Genomic DNA, 15033 nt, shown 5'->3' on the forward strand with positions numbered 1-15033 from the left:
AGAGCAGTCTCAGGTCCCGCGTGATTGGACTGGAGCAGAAGCTGTGTTCCACTCACCAGCAGTCCCAAAATCCTGCGGCGGGGGTCGTGGGTAGCTGGCGGGTGTCAGGCAACCCTGCGCTCCCGCTACCCTGGCGCTGATCCGGCCGGGTGAGGCCTGTGGCCCTACTCAGGCCAGTTTCTGCTTCCCTAACTAATGCAGTCTCAGGTCCCGCGCAATTGGATTGGAGCAGAAGCTGTGTTCCACTCACCAGCAGTCCCAAAATCCTGCGGCGGGGGTCGTGGGTAGCTGGCGGGTGTCAGGCAACCCTGCGCTCCCGCTACCCTGGCGCTGATCCGGCCGGGTGAGCGACTTCTCTAGTCTTAATAGCAGATGGAATTGAAAGAGACTGTAGATGGCAGATTGGTTGGCAGCTCCTTACTTGAAATGATGGACAGGACTAAAGAAAGTGAGAAGTGAGGGATTTGGAACCATGATAACAAAATCCAAAGGCAGAACATGGCAGAGAGGCCTGGGGACTTGGAGATAGTGGGAGCAGGGGGACCCTAGAAAGATCCCCTTCTTACTTAAAAAGGCTTCTTGTAGTCTTTTCTTTTTGCAAGGAAGAAAAGGGGAGATATTGAAGAAACATGAACATTTCATTGAAAATGGATCCTTTCGGTAGGGTTTCTAGTTAAAGGACTTGTCTGCCAACCATGACTCCAAATCAGGGTGTGAGAAAGGGACAGCCACCTCCTTAGCATATTCAAAGGATGAGGTGTTTTTCTCATGGCCAATGTACTATCACCATAAAAAATAGCACAAACAACTGCCTTTGACTTAAAACGGGTAGGTCGGGAGATTGCAGAAAAACCCAAAGCTCGGCTGGGGATTGAAAGAGGGAAGCTGATGTACAGGAAATTGCTCTTTCCTAGGTCACTGATGGCCCATCGAACCATGCCTTGTTTCCATATCTTGTTTGCAGATGCTGCCCCCTCCTCTGCTTCCTTTCTGCTGGATGAGCATGCTCCTCTGTGGTATCTTAATGTTTCCATGTACTTGGACATGCCAGAGGCCAAAATAATGAAGCAAGTAACTGTGGACCAACACTCTGAAAACACGAACCAACCTTTCCTTCCTTTGACTCGTTTCTCTCAAGTATTGTCACAGCAGTGGAGAGCTGGCTAGCACTTCTCCCATGGACGTATTTCCAAGTGGTGAGTAATGAGGTTAAGGTTCCATGAAAGAGTTGTACTGATGGAACAACATGTTGGAGGTTTAGGGACTAGCTCTGGGAACCAGAGTGGAAAAACATGAGGCACAGAACTGATCTTTGGACCTAAGTTGATGGGGTCTGCATCTGCTATCACATCAGGTCCCAGGAGGTAATGACTTAGTACCTGTAGTGCCCAAGGCCTTGTACCTGCTCTGCCAATGAGCTACATCCCCGTCTTCGTTTAATGACTTAGAAACAAACAAGCAAACATGAAATAAGGATTACAAACTGTTAGAAAGCAAAGTGGACCCCAGATTTTGGAGTTGTGGGATTCTTTCTCACTCTTCAGTTTGTTCCTTTGTGTGCCTTCTCCCATTAAACTCTGAATTACAAAGTGATGGCCAGTCCATTAGGGCTGATGTGGGGGTGGGTGAGAATCATGGCTCATGTAGGGGAGTGTGAGGTTAGAAGTTGCCACCTCATCCCTTCACACAGTCCTTTGGAAAAAGAAGTGTGGCTGTGGTAATACGTTTTCACATTTCTATAATTATTTACCATATACAAAGCAGCCTGAAGATATTAACCAACTTATTTTTGTTGTCAAACAACCCACAAAGGAGGAGTTAACGTTTCTGTTTTCAGGATTAGGAGAGCTGGCTCAGTGTACAAGCTCCCCCAAGGAATTGTCAAGGACAATGACAGAATCAGGTTTAAATCCTGTCTTTGACTTTACGGGACTAGAGGGAGGCCCTCAAATAACAAGAAAACAATAAGCAGAAGCAGTTGTTCAGGTGCGGGTGAGGCCAGGTAGGTGGACAGGTACAAATGAGGAGGCTGGCGAGGTATAGGACAACAGGGAGTGGCGGAGACTGTGGCGTAGGACTGGTGAGCCAATGCCTTGATTGTGGGAATCTTTGCTGCTTGCTGAAATGCTAAACTGACCTTTTTTGGGATAGAAGTTGAAAATATAATTAAACAGCTATTTATTAAGTGCCTAGTGTGTAACAGACACAGGGAATGAAACAGTGAATAAGATGTTGAAATATCTCTATATTTGATGTGATCTTATCCAACTCTTAAGTGTTGAGAACTAATATAAAATTTGGAAACATTGTTCAGACCAAACAAAACACATCTGTGGGCTACATTTGGCATACAGGCTGCCGCTTTGTGGACTTCTGTCCAAAGGCTTCGATGGTGCAAGTGGACCAGGGAGAAAGAGTTAGCACATCAATGCATATTTGCTTAAAAAAACCTCACCAGAAGAAATCTTCTTTTTTCTTTTTGTGCATACTATATTATACACATGGCATTCATAGAGCTTTCTCATTGCATTATATATATTTAAAGAGATATTACTTATGTACATTGGGGTATGTATGTGATAGATATGTTTTTACTGATGGGCATAAGTTAGAAAAAGCTGAAGACTACTGGGATAGTTCAACCTTGAAGTTCTTTCATTTTTGATCCTGTGATACATTCTGATACAAGATGGGCATGCTCACTGATTAGAGAGCGGAAGGAGGAGAAACAGGGGTGATTGAGCCTGGGCCGATTGAGAAAACTGTGCAATAGTTTGTTTCAAATTCTGTTAATCACAATTAGTCCCACACAGATACCTAACTACAAAGGAGGCTGGGGAAATAAGCACAGTTTAGCTGTGTGACCGGGAGGAAGAGGAAATGGCTTTTGTCAGTAAGAGGCAGTCTTTGCCCCTTAGAGGAGTGAGAAGAGACAGGATTATGTGTGTTGAGAGAGTAATACTCCAGTGGGGTTGTCCTCTTTCTTAAGTACTTTAGAAGGACAAGGTGGCCCAGTAAGGAAGGATGCTTGCTGTCAACTGTGACGGCTCCAGTTTGATCTCTAGGACATACACAATGAAAGGATAGAACTGATTTCTGAAGTCAGGTTATCTTCTGGTCTCCAACGTGTATGCTGTGGCTTTTTTGCATGCAGGCTTGCATACACCTACCCATACCCACCTTCCTCACCCCCGCCCTAACACTCTCACAGAATAATCAAATGTTAACAAAGTAGAACTCAGGAAATCTTCAGCTGCTGGAAATAGTAAGATCTGGGCCCAAAGAGCTTTCCTGGGCCACAGGGTAGAGCTCTGGACTGAGACTCAAATGCTAGGTTCTGGTCTGGATTGTGTCTAGACCTAGTTATATTTTTGAATATAGTTTCCTTGACCTTTATGCTCGATTCCCTATTTATAAGTGTCAATCTAATGCTAACCTTGTATAGCTGACATGGTTGTTTTAAGAGACAGGTATAACTACATCATGAACATTTTTGAGAAAAGAAAAGATTAAAATGAGGAATGAGCTCAAACTGCAGTTAAAGAAAATTAGGTTAGGTTTTAAAGAAAAGTGAGGAAGGGAAAAATTTCACCACAGTACAACAAGAGAAAAAAATTGTTTTTGTAGAATGTATAAACAGCTAAGAAATCATCAAGAAAGGATTTTGAGAATAGCAAAAAGAAGCCTCAGGCACAAGGACCCTGTGCCTGAGACACAAATTTTGGTTCTACTTCTGTATGTAAATTGTTGTTTGAGGGCTGAGGATGTAGTTCAGTGATGGAGCACTTGCCTAGCATGCGCAAGCCTTGGGTTCTATCCTCAGTATTTCAGCAAACAAATAACCAATCACATAAATACCTAGGTACTTAAACTGCTGTTTGATGGAGTGACTATTAGAATTTCAATACAAATATGCACATGTAAAGCTGCATACAATGAGAGTCTGATTGTTAAAAAGATTAGAGCCTTTAAAACAGAAGTCAAGAAATACCTTATATCAGGGGATAGAAAACATGTCTCGAAAATCAGCAAGACTCCAACTCATCACAGGTCCAAGGGCAATAAAAATACGAACTGCAAAACACTCATTCTCTAGAAGCAAGGCCATATAGGGCTGCCAATAGGAGTATTTCTCTGGTCAGACACCCAGGCCTTCAGAGGCTGAGGCCATGATGTGAAGGGTCTGTCTACTGCTTGAGCCAGTGGAAGACCTTGGTACTTGGGTATGGCTTTGCAGTCATGAAAAATGTAAGAGCTATGGAACCCTGGAAGCTTCCACCCAGATCCTGAAGGGTCACAGTACCTGCTGGGAGCCCTTGACAAGGCCATGCGTGAAGCTGTGAGGGGTAAGGCTTAAGATGCAATGGAGACCTAAGGAAGTTTGGGATCCCAGGAACATATAACATCAGCTAAGAAAACCAGCCCCAAAGACAGCCTTGTGGACTGTGACAAATGAAGCCACAGGGGCTGGGCTGTCATGTCTTTCAGAATGCACACCCCACTACTGCAAGATTGATGTTGGACAAAGAGCAGAAAGATCTATGGTTTGCCTTGTTGGGCCCTGGTCACACCTTGGTCTGGTCTCTCATCTCTGAGTCTCCCCACTCTCTGGGAACACAAATGTTTGTTCTGTGCCATCCATCATATGTTGGAAGTAGATGCCATTTTTCCTACCTCACTTTCTCTCTCCCTCTCTTCCTTCCTGTGGGTCAAATCCAGGTCCTCACATGCTAGGCAAGTTATTGAGTCATCTCTGTTCTACACACACACACACACACACACACACACACACACACACACTATCAGATTTTAGATTTTGACTTTTGAATAATGTTGGAAAACCTAAGACTCTGGGAACTTCTAGAGATGGGCTAAATGCATTTTGCACTATAAGATACCCATGAGCCTTTGGGAGTCAGAGTCAGAATACCATGCTTGAATATGAAATGCCCCCATGGGCTCATGTGTTAAAGGCTTGCCCAGCTGCTGGTGCTATTTCGGGAGGTGCTAGACACTTTACAGGGTGAGTCCTAGCTGACGTAGTTCCCTGGAGGCATGTCCTTAGCTAGATCTCACCATGGTCCTTCTTGTCTCCTCTTCTGATTCTCAGCCACCATGAGCTCAGTAGCTCATGAAACCTAACTTTTTTTCATGGGTATCCTGTAGTCACCTCCCCCCAAGCATCAATGTCCAGTAGGCATCTCAGACAAGTGTTATAGTTTTCTTTGGCTACAAGATTTCTACTGCAGTCTTCCACATCTCAGGAACAAAGGCAGCTGCTCTAGGCATCTTTTCTTCTCCTGTTGGGTGTGTTCATGTTGGTGCATGCATATGTGGGTCAGTGTGCGTGTGGGTGTATGTGCACGTATGTGTGGATCTCATGTGTGTGTGTGTGTGTGTGTGTGTGTGTGTGAGAGAGAGAGAGAGAGAGAGAGAGAGAGAGAGAGAGAGAGAGAGAGAGAGAGAGAGAGAGAGAGAGAGAGACTCTGGTGCCAAACACAGATTCGCACACTCTCAAGACAAGCGTTTTTCTAACCGAGGAGTTGCTTCAGCTCTGTAAGTCTTCTTTCTTTTCTACTTCTAGTTAGCATCCCACTGGCCCTTTCAAGATACTCCTCATCTCTCCTGCCCTTGGCCACACCTTAGCAAGTTATCACTCCTCTCATCTACACAGGTCCAGGACTCCTGAGTGCTCTCTGGGCCCACTCTTGCTTCTTGCCATCTGTCTTAAGGTTATCATTCCTGTGATGAAACACCATGAACAAAGGAACTTCGTAGAGAAAGGGTTTATTTGGCTTATGCTTCCAAATCACTGTCCATCATTGAAGGAGGTCAGAACAGGAACTTGGAGTCAGGAGCTGATGCAGAGACCATAGAGGGGTGCCACTTACTGGCTTGCTCTTCACAACTTGAGCCTGTTTTCTTATAGAACCAAGGACCATCAGCCCAGGGGTGGCCCCACCCACCATGAACTGAGCACCCCCCCCCATCAATCACTAAGAAAAAATGTCTTATAGGCTTGCATACAGCCCAATATTATGGAGTTATTTTCTCAACTGAGGCTCTCAGATGACCCTAGCTTGGGTCAGGTTGACATTAATCTAGCCAGCACAGTATTTGTTATTCACTAAGTGTTCAGAGTGATCTTCTTTCGTTCCTTCCTTTTACCTTCCTTATCACATTTCCTTCCTTACATTAACCTATGGGGATTCTGATTTGTAGCCACTCAGTTCATCTCCTGCTGGTCCTGTCCACTCTTTGCCACAGGACGGTGGTCATTAGCACTGCAGCTATTTGTGCTATGTGCTCACATGCTGAGCTTCTCTTAAGGCTATTGCTCTTGCCCTTCTGCTTGGGGGCATCACCTTCCCTGTTTTCTTCTGGTTCCTTCTTTGTCTGCATTGATCATCCACTCTCACTCCAACTTGACTTAAAACACTTCTTATTATCTGACATAACTTAAGCCTTTACTTGGGGACTTTTATCATTCTCTGCTAAGATCTGAACTTATGTGTACACGGACTTTTCCCATTTCAGTGTATTTGTTGGGGGCTATGTTCTTAATCATCCAATAAATATTAACTCAGTGAATTAAGGTGGTGAAATTGAGCACAGGACCTCTTTGGAGACTCATCTCCCATGGTTAATAATCTCAGCAAAGGGAGAAAAACTCCGTTTCTGGGGATTTGGGTCCGATGGCTGCGGTGATCCTAGACTATCTTATTTAGTGTTGTAGCACCTGAGTAAGACATAGACCTCTGACATCAGATATTAGCCGTCCTTGCCTTACAACCCCAGTCAGTTTCTAGCAAGGGGTGTGTGTGTCTGTGTTCCTCATTTCATCTTTATAGAGGGTGCTTAAATACCCAGGGTGTGGATCTGGCTTCTTCCCCAAGATACTTGCTCTTGCAGTTGGGGAATGAATAAGCAGATTCCCCACCTCCTGGTGACCAGATGCCAGCCTGTACACATCAATGCCGCTAGCCCTGATGCACTCAGGAGGACTCATTCTCCTTTCAAAGGGGCCTCTTCCTCTACTCTGCATACAGAGGAAGCACAACAGATGCTACCTCCACTGTTTTCTATGAGATGCCTTCCTGCTTCCTCTGGACACGAGCTTTGGGTTGGATCTACAAAGAAATGGAGACGAATGTGCCTTAAGATTCCTACCCTCATTCCTTATTGGCCAGGGCATGTTAGGTTTTATAGGATGACTGGCTGGCAGAGATAGTTCAGAGAGTGGCATTAAAATGAAAACATCATTTTTTTTCTTACCCAGTAGAAACAATCCCGCACATCTGATTCTCACAATGATCTTGAGATAAGTACCGATTTTACAAATGAAGAAATTGACACAGAGGTTTCCAAATATATGTGCTTGCCTCATAAAAGCACTTGTGTATATAGTCAGGCACAGGGGAAAATAAATAAGTTTTCCAAATATTTGTCCTATCTCCACCTTAGTTCATTTGAGGAAATCCTCTGTTAAACTGACTGTAAGGTAACAGGTTTAATATGGACATCTGGTTTAGAGGTATTGTTTGAACACTACTCCTGTGGAGGCATGCCAAAAGGTCAACTCAACCCAGTGGGGGGACCCAAAGAAGGACCAAACTCAGGACACTGTCAAATCCAGCTTGGTGAACCAATGAGTTTTACTGGGGTTACTTAAAGGAGCAGAGATGACTCAAAGACACCCAAAGCCCACTCCAGCATAGGTGACAGACAGCTCACAAAAGCTGAATGCACAGTCTGTAGGCAGCTCAAATTGGAGTGTGTCTCTTTCAGGCAATTGAGTGGTCTAAGCCTCCTGCATGTAGCTTGACTGATCTAAACTTCTAGGCAGCTTGTCTTGTCTAAAACAGCCTTGTAACACTCCTTACTATTTATGTATGCCCCAGAAGAGAGGGGCTGAGAGTATCTGGTCAGTTTCAGGGACTTCCTGAAGCCTTGCGTTTAGGGAGCTTCAGGGCAGGCTGGGATGTTTCATGTCTCTTTAGAACACACCCTGCTTTAATAAACTTCTGCACAAGGTAGAAGGATCTATCTTAGAGAATGTTGCCAGGCAACAGAAGATAGTTGAATTAGAAGCTACTGGGTTAAACATATAGTTAGAAGAAACGTTGACAAAATGCTGACATTTCTTGCAAATTCAAGAATGAGATAAGAATGAGATACACCATGCCACCATTCCTATTTAATTGACTAAGAGACATGTTTCTTGCTTCCATGAATTTTTTTTTTTGGGGGGGGGGCTTGTCTAATGTTCCACAAATGGTCTGGAAATTGCGGAGTCAGCAAATCACTGCCATACAATGAAATCCCCTGCCTTGCCCTATACATTCTTTAGCACATACAGCTTTCTGCCTCTTGAATCCATCCATCCATCCAAAGTGGCCTGTATTCCAGGCATTGCATATGCTAGTTTTTCATCTTGTTCATTTGCAACATAGCACTCTTCTATAGATTTTTATAAAGCAGGAAAGGTGAGTGGGCTGGGTTTTAAATCTAAATTTCCTAATTAAGATTCCCCTGTTGTTGTTCTATTCTCGGGTTTTCTTCTAGTTGACTATTCTCTTTCTAAGAAAATACCAGTTCCCAACTCAAATCTTGTTTCTTTCAGTGGATTCTCCTTCATCCTTACCTGCCCTTTGCAGAGAGATCCCTCTTAAACTCTAGTCTAACATCTCCACCAAAATTTGGCACATACTTGATCTGATTACTGGTTAGTGGCAGGGTGGGAGGGGGAGAGACTTTATGGCTGAGGAAACTGGTAGACAATGTAGATCAGTTACTTGCCTACCATTACAAAGCAAGCCAGTGATGAAGCCAAAATTTTAACCTAATTTTTCTAGCCTCTGGACCCATATTCTTTCTCCCATTCTGTGCTGTCTCCACTCAGATCAATTACTGTTTCATAGCTGAAGGAGCCAAGGCCAATGAAGGAAAAACCACACAGCAGTCTAGCAGCAGCGAGAGGGCCACCTGCAAAGGCTCACACTGGGGGCATTTCCTTCTTAGCAGGCTGTGCCCCCTGGTTTGGTAAGAACCCAGACATTGCTGCCAATCTGCTCCTGCTACCTGGGTGCCATGGAAATTGCAGCTTGCAGCTCCAGCAACAGCAGGAGGTGCTTGCCTCCTCCTTGGGGAATAGCCAAGGCAGGTCAGCTTGTTAGCCTGCAGACCCAGCATCTAAAATAAACCAAGCAACAACCCCAGTGGAAACCAGGCAGCCAGCCCAAAAGAAACAGCACAGCCTCCCACCAGCCAAGGGCCAGGGAGAACACACACTTGCAGGCTGTTGTTTCATCCTTGTCTTTTAGTGAGAATGAGCCACAGTCACCCTGGTTCTAGAATTTTGGGCTGGCAGATACTGAGGGAGCTAAGATCCCAGAGAAACTTTGTTGTGAGCTTTTAGTGTGCTATGCTAGGGACATAAATGATCATAGTTGTGTCTTTCCACAATGTCAGAATTTATTGAATAATAAATACACAAACTACAGTGTATATATATAATTGGCCACAATTTTCCTTGGTAACTGGCAGTTGGAAATAATAGATTCTTTTATTCTAATCTTAATTACTACTGTAACTCTCAGATCACGTTACACCACATGCAGTGTTTTGCCCTGAGAAATTCCATTTTACAAGTAGTCTCTCACTCCATTTTGAGTGTATATGCAGGAGGGTGGCTCTGTACTTTGCTGAGCACATTAGCAATACTGTCAGAACTATGCAGAAGCCATAGACTGATAAATAATTTATTCCTATTAATTGGGACAGTAGGAACATGCAAGTGTATTAAAATCATATCATAAATATGCTGAAAAATTTCTGAGTTTTAGAACTTTATTTTTAATTCTCTGAGACTTTCATATAATATATTTTGATTGTATTAATCTCCCACCTCCAAACTCATCCAAGACTCACCATCTACCCTCTCAAATTTGTGGGTTCTCTTTTTCAAACCTATCAAGTACAATTTGTATTATCCATATATTCTTGGATGTGTGGACTTCCAGTGGAATGTGTTCCACCTACTAGGGCCTACACTCTTAGAGAACTCTGACTCTCCCCATCCCAGCTATGGGTGGGACTTCATGCCTACTTCACTCTCCATCCTGGGGTTTGGTCTGGCTTCATCTTACATGGTTTTCGTGCATAGTCATAGTGTCATAACTATTGTGGGCTCATATATGCAACTATCCTGTTGTTTTTAGAGAAAATTGTTTCCTTGTCGTCTGGTTCTTAAAATCTTTCCACCCTGTAGTAGCTTGAATATGAATGGCTTCCATAGGCTCATATATTTGAATGCTTACTCACCAGGGACTGGAACTCTTTGAAGGGATTAGAAGTAATAAGAAGTATGGCCTTGTTGGAGACAGTCACTTGGTGTGGTCTTTGTGGTTTCAAAAGCTCATAACAAGCCCAGAGTCTCTCTCCCTGCCTATGGATCAAGATGTTGTTCTCAGCTACTGTCTCAGTGTCTGCCTGTGTGCTGCTATGCTTTCCACCATGATTATAAAGGACTAGGCCTCTGAAACTGTAAACAACCCCCCCTCCCCCAGTTAAATACCTTCTCTTATAAGAGCTATAGTGGTCACGTGTTTCTTCATGGCAATAGCGTGGTGACTAAGACATAGCCCATCTTCAACAATGATCTCTGCTCCTTGGGAAGCGCAGGTGTGATACAGCTGTTCCAATAGGCTTGAGCATTCTGACATCTTTTGTTCTCACTTTGACCAGTAGTGTGTGGGGTTGAATGAGATGCCCCTCCCATCAGAAGTCTTGAGCACTTGAATACTTACATGGTTTCCATTTGGCAGCTGTTTAGGAAGGATTAGGAGGTGTGGCCTTGTTGAAGGAGGTATATCACTGGGGGTGGGGTGGGGTAGGCTTAAGGTTTCCAAAGACTCTTGTCATTCCCAGGACACTCTTAGTTCCCTGTTTATGTACCGGGATCTAATCTCTCTGCCACTGCTCCAGAATCATGCCTGCTTGCCTACTGTCACACTCCCTGGGATAATAATGATAGACCTCCTGTCCCTCTGCAACTATAAGCCCCAGTTAAGCATTTCTTTCTATAAGTTCCTTTGGTCATAGCATTTTATTACAGCAATAAGAAAGCAACTAATATAATGGATCTCTATGTTAATTGCCATCTACTGCATAAAGGAGCTTCTTTAATGAGGGCTGCGAGATGCATTGAGCTATGAGTATAATAAAAAGTCACCAGGAGCTGGTTTAATACTTACTATGCCGATATATCAGAGTCATAATATTAGGTGTTTCCCTAGGGCCCATGGCTTGTCTAGCCTCGGGTTCTTGTCCTCAATAACAATATTCTGAGAACCAATGACACCTACCAGACCAAGTAAAGGATAAAATCTCCTTACCTGAACCCCACAAGGAGGAGGACACCTAACAGTGGTGACAGTAGCTCCACTGGCCTGTCACCTACCAACCTAGGGTGTGCATCAGGCAACCGACAGGCAGAGAACTCATGACTGAAGCAGGGATTCATCTCTACTTGGTCCCACTTTAACTAGCATCTTCTTGAACTGATATCCTTCTGTCTACACATCTGTGGTGGTTTGGATGAAAACAGCCCCCACAGGGTCATAGAGAATGGCACTATTAGGAGGTGTGGCCTTGCTGGAGTAGGTGTGGCCTTACTGGGCGAATGTGTCAAAAGGGATGAGCTTTAAGGTCTCAGATGCTCCAGTCAGGCTTAGCGTATCTCTCTCTTCCTACTGTCTGCCTATCTAGATATTGAATTCTTGGCTCCTTCTCAAGAACCATGTTTGCCTGTATGTTGGCATGCTTCATGCTATGATGACAATGGACTAAATCTCTGAACAACAAGCCAGTCCCAATTACATGTGTTCTTTTATAAGAGTTGCTATGGTCATGGTGTCTCTTCATAGCAATAAGACCCGAATTAAGACTGAAGTTGATACCAGAGACTAGGGTATTGCTCTGATAAGACTGACCATGCCTTTGTTTGGAGGAATGTGGATTTTGGATTAGGAAAACAGCTGACTACTTTAAGTGGGTCTTAATGGGTCAAACTACTAGAACATGAAGACAGTGGTGCTTTGAGCTGTGGTGATTTAAACTGCGGGTGACTGGCTCAAGATGTTTTAGAGGAGGACATTAATATGTAGCCCAGAGATCATTTTTTGTGATATTTTGGTAAAGAATATGACTGCTTTCTACCCTTGTTAAAGAAAATCCTCCTGAGGCTAAACTGAAGAGCTACGGATTAACAGCTTTGGCAGAGGAGATTTTCAGGAAGCCTGGTATTGACTGTGTTGCTTAGTTATTAGTGGTCACACCTATGCAGATCTATAATGAAAAGCAGCAAGCTAAGTAAGGAAAAATACAAAATGTACAATGTGAGGAGAAAAGAGACACCAGGAAGCATAAACAGATTAGAGAAAAGCCTGATGCTAAGTGGAATAAAGGGAGTGGTGACCTCAGAGAAAAACCCCACCCAGCTAAACTTCCAGCTCATGTGAAGCAATTAGGGAAAATCGAAAAGGAAGCATAAGTAGGGCTAAGTGTGGTGTACACCTTTAATCCCAGCACTCAGAGGCAGAGGCTGGCAGGTATCTTTCCTTTATAAAAGTTGCCATGGTCATGGAATCTCTTCACAGCAATAAAACCCTAAGAAGTCATCATTCCATCTGGACCTGCTCTCCATCGGCTTGCTTGTTTACTTATTAGAACTCTGTTCTGACTTCTTCTCTACAGCCTCCATGGCCCCTCATTTCATGTTTGCAGGTTAACGTGACTCTGACTCCCAAAGAGCCCTGACCCTACAGCAGCATCTCTAGCAGATTTCATAATTTTATTCCCACAGACACTATGTATCCATATCAATGTCTGACTCTCAGGCTTTGCACTCTGTTGTAGCCCTTTTAATCCATTAAATCCATTAAAAATACTTTGTTACCAACATATATGCATATCTATGCATCTTTATTCTATTTATCTGCCTTTTTGTCCATCTGTCATGTGTATATATATATATATATATATATATATATATATATATATAATCTATCTATATGTCTGGCTATCTGTCTGTCTTTGCTTTGTTATGTGACATAAGAGTTAATCAGGGCTACTTGGCAAGTCACTGCCAACAAGACTACTTCACCGCATGGCTGCATTGTTACTCAATGATTCTGACATTTTGGAAAGACACAACTGCGTGTATCTATGTTTCTGATATACCACAAGTGTGACAATGGCTATCTCCAATTCCTAGTACACTTGATTCCATTCCCTATTCATCATTCTGATTACACAATTGTGTAATAAGTTGTAAAGTTAAAATGAGAAGTTCTCCATAGCATTCTGAATTGACATGACTAAAGGTGTTGAATGGGGCTTTTGCTGTCTCATCAAAATTTTTCCATTAAATTAAAGTTTAGGAGGGTTCTGCTCTGTAAGAGAGATGAGTATTCCTGAAGGAGTCAGTTCTGAAGAATACAGATGTTGAAAAGTCTATCTCTGAGGCCTTTGTCATGAAGGCAGCCTACGGAAGTTCCAGATGGCTGGGGTAACCAGCAGCTTCCAGGAGATGATTTCTCCTAATTCTCTTTGCCAGAAACTAGACACACCAGCTGAGAGAGGAAGGTTTCTTCTCTTAGGAAGATGTGAAAAATGACTCTCTTCAGCTACAAAAGCAATAATGGATTGGTGTCCCTGCAGGGGTGATTTCCTTTCCTTCCCTGAACCCTAGATGAAGTTAGGGGGCTGGGAGGCAGGTGTGAGTTGAGGATCTCCCTAGTTGTTTGAAAGGCTAAAAAGAAAAGCAAAGAAAGACAACTCTTTCAGTCAGATGAACTAGATGGAAGGTGTACTGGCTGGTTTTGTGTGTCAACTTGACACAAGCTGGAGTTATAACAGAGGAAGTAGCCTCCTTTGAGGAAATGCCTCCATGAGACCCACCTGTAAGGTTATTTTTTCAGTTAGTGATCAAGCGGGGAGGGCCCAGCCTTTTGTGGGTGGTGCCATCCTTGGGCTGGTAGTCCTGGGTTCTATAAGAAAGCAAGCTGAGCAAGCCAGAGGAAGCAAGCCAGTAAGCAGCACCCTCCATGGCCTCTGCATCAGCTCCTACCTCCAAGTTCCTATCATGTGTGAGTTTCAGTCCTGACTTCCTTTGGTGATGAACAGCAATGTGGAAGTGTAAGCTGAATACTCCCCTCCCTCAACTTGCTTCTTGATGTTTTGTGCAGGAATAGAAACCCTGACTAAGACAGAAGGCGAGGCAGCCCTGATGCTCACAGAGAGACATTCTGTGGGAGCTCAATGCACAAGGGTGCAGATTTACTTTTTTGTCCAAGATTTTGGGGAAAGAGGCCATTGGTAGAACCTCACTAAGAAGAATGTCAAATTCAATTCATCTTGATTTTTTTGAATTTCATTTTATATTTATTTTTAAATCAATATTTTTGATTAGCACAGTGACATTTTCATAAGTATTCATTACATTTTGTTCTTTTTCTCTCTCCCATACCACCTTTCCCTCCCCCGTCTCTTTGATGGCCCCTTTCTCCATCTCCTAAATTTATTCTTATGCTTTCACAGAATAAATATTCCATTCTCCCCTCTCATTCCCCTCTCCTCTTTGCTTTTCATCTCTCCTGCCCCTTCCAAGATCCTTTTGTCCCCTTTCTTCTTTCATGTCATAACCCTTACACTCACAAATTTGAATCTATCTTTCCCATAAGAGAGAAAACATGAATTAAAATTGGAATGAAAGAGGTTGCTTATCTCAGCCAGCTGTTGGGGAAATGAGGACAATTTAACAAACTACTGCCAACAAAACCTTGCGAATTTACAGTCATTCAATAATACAGACATTGTAGAAAGACACAGATGTGTCTTGTCTGTCTATTTCACCAAGTTTGGCTTATTTTGCCTAACATAATGATCTCCAGTTCCATCCATTTTCCTGTAAATGTCAAATTTCCATCCATTTTCAGCCAAATAAAATTCTACTATGTATACACGCAACAT

General features: G+C 43.3%; 1 long non-coding RNA gene across 5 annotated transcripts in view; it reads left to right on the plus strand.

Moving 5' to 3' along the window:
- LOC115029893 (uncharacterized) overlaps nt 1–15033 on the plus strand; it is a 175490-nt gene that overhangs the window by 51892 nt on the left and 108565 nt on the right. For 3 of the 5 annotated variants that reach the window (XR_003835471.1, XR_003835470.1, XR_003835474.1), the window contains exon 1: nt 969–1196. The exons of the other annotated variants lie outside the window; for them this stretch is intronic. This is a non-coding gene — a long non-coding RNA (uncharacterized LOC115029893). Of the gene's footprint in view, nt 1–968; nt 1197–15033 lie in introns of those variants that run through there. 5 annotated transcript variants of the gene reach the window in all.

This window comes from Mus caroli, unplaced genomic scaffold (genome assembly GCF_978045245.1).
Source record: "Mus caroli unplaced genomic scaffold, Mus_caroli_1 scaffold_1, whole genome shotgun sequence".
Classification (NCBI taxonomy): Eukaryota; Metazoa; Chordata; class Mammalia; order Rodentia; family Muridae; genus Mus; species Mus caroli.